The following is a 2,750-nucleotide window of genomic DNA, read 5'->3' on the forward strand; positions in this document are numbered from 1 at the left end:
TGCATAAAATGAAGTATTACCCAGCGATAAAAATAATGAAATCTTTCCATTTGCAAGTACATTGATAGAACCAAAGAGTATTAGGCTAAATGAAATAAGTCAGACAGGGAAGGACAAATACTGTGTTCTTACCTATATGTGAAATCTAACAAAACAAAAAAAAAATATTAAAAAAATGAGACAGATTCATAAATACTGTGAACAAACTAGTTGTTGCCAGTAGGAAGGTGAGTGGGGAGATGGGTAAAATAGGTGAAGATTATTAAGACATATGAACTACCAGCTATAAAATAAGTCACAGAAATGTACAGCACAGGAAATAGAGTAAACAATATAATAACTTAGTATGGTACAAAATGTATAAAGATATAGAATCACTTTGCTGTACACCTGAAACTAATATAATATTGTAAGTCTACCCCAAATTAAAAAGAAATTGTTACTGTATAGCCTTTCATGAAAAGATAAGGTGAGAAATTTAGCCACTAAAATACCTGAAGGAAGATAATCTCAAGTATAGAAAGTAACTATGGCAGAGATCCTTCGAAAGGGACCTAGTATGGCTGGAACAGAGAGAACAAAACTGAGAGTAGAGAGAGGCCAAAAAATAAAGATTCATCCAATTATATAGAGTCTTGTAGACTGTCAAAAGACTTTGGAATTTAACCCATTTAGTAGAGAAACATTAAATGGATTAATAGGAATAAGATTTATATTTATTATTTATATTTTTATGTTATAATAATATCTTCTGGGTTGAAAAAAGATATTTGGGAGAGAAATTGATGTCTTAGTGTGCTTAGGTTTCTATAACAAAATATCATAGACAGGGTAGCTTATACATAACAGAAACATTGCTCACAGTTCTGAGGCTGGAAGCCCACAATCACATCCCAGCATGATTGATAGCAGAGCCCTTTTCGTAGTGGTAGACTTCCAACTTCTCATTATATCCTCACATGCCAGAAGGATCAAGGGAGCTCTCTTAGGCATCTTTTATGAGGGAACTAATGACTTAATTCCCTCCCAAAGGGCCCACCTCCTCCTCTTAATGACTTCACAATGGGTGTGAAGTTTCACCATATGAACTTTAGGGAACACAAACATTCAGAGCATAGCAGCTGGAAAGAAGTATGAGGTTACAACAGTATCCACATGAGAGATGGTGTGTCCTAGACCAAAGTGATAGAAGTCAAAGTGAGAAGAATTTATATTCTGAATAAATTTAGAAAGGGGATTTGAGAAAGGAGGAAAATAGCAAAATACTTATTGGGAGCAAATAATTATCAAGAATGGGAGAGTGACTAGATTAAATAAATTTGGTATGATTTGTCGGGGGAGTTGACAATTTCCTCAGTTCTGTCTCATTGCAACAAAAATTTGAAGTGATGGATGGACCAGTGTTACAGCCCTTGCACAGACTAGTGTTACAGCTCTGTATTACAGCTCAGTTTTATTTAGAAAGCAAAGGAAAATACATCCTTGAGGCATGAAGGCATGCCAGCCCAAAAGACCTTGAAATGAAGAGAAGCCCTGCCCCAATTTTGGCTCCTCTTTTTATATGCTTTTTCTCTTCCCCCTGAGCCCGCCCTATGTAAACTGGGCTAGCCAGGAGGGCTGTTTGTTTTCCCTGAGGTTCTCACTCCAGTCCTCGGATCTTTCTTTGTTCTATTTTCACGGGGTTTTCCCTTCTTTGTGTTTTAGCCCCTGCCATTCAGGACTCCCTTTCCCTATTCTAACTATCTAACATTCCCCCCTCAAGAGATGGGAGGCTCAATTCTTTGGGAGTAGGGGCTTTGAGGTCCCTCTGGCTACTTCCTGCTGACCTGGGACTGTGAGAGGCATTGGGCCTCCCCCTCTTGCTAGTCTCAAGCCTCTCAGTCCTTATAGCGGTGTCCATCTAAGGGTGAGTGATATTTTCTGTGGTTGGCTGTAGTTTTATATATCGTTGTTGAACTGGCACATGTTGTAGCTTGTTGACCTCGGCAGAGACAAAATGGGTTAGACTATTGATAATACATAGAGCAATCATAAGCAGCATTAATATGGTAATGACAGAAACTAGTAGGGCATTAAAGCAAAGCAAAGTCGCTCAGTCGTGTCCGACTCTATGTGACCCCATGGACTGTAGACCACCAGGCTCCTCCATCCATGGAATTTTCTAGGCAAGAGTACTGGAGTGGGTTGCCATTTCCTTCTCCAGGGGATCTTCCTGACTCGGGGATCGAACCCGGGTCTCCCACATTGCAGGCAGATGTTTTACAATCTGAGCATTAGCCAACTACAAATTTCCCATCACCAGGAGGATGCCCAAAGAGAGATTGTAGCCACCCCAAGAACACTCCAGCTCATTCTTTGAGATCCTGTAGGATCTGAATGTTTTTCTTGAGGACTGTGAGACTTTTTTAACTTAACTGGAGGTAGTTACCCAGAAACAGCACGTCTCATCCAAGTGGCTCAAATCCCTCCTTGTTCTGGAATCAGAAAATCTAGCTCTTGTCTGTTTTGGAGTACAACCCCTGCCAAGCTGTGCTAGCTCTTTTGAGCTATCCTGAGAAATCTTATCCAGTGAAATTTAATTTTGAGGGTGTTTATTAGAATGACATTTTTTTGTAGTTCTGAATAGGTGTCTGAGATCTCCCAGGGGCTCATAGGTGTATTGAGTGTCCTCTTCTGTTTACTTCCACGTCTTGACTTGTGAGTAGTAAATCCAGGAGTTGTTTTCTGGTATTTTGACTGCTGTGGGGTTG

This window comes from Bos javanicus, chromosome 17, assembly GCF_032452875.1.
Source record: "Bos javanicus breed banteng chromosome 17, ARS-OSU_banteng_1.0, whole genome shotgun sequence".
Classification (NCBI taxonomy): Eukaryota; Metazoa; Chordata; class Mammalia; order Artiodactyla; family Bovidae; genus Bos; species Bos javanicus.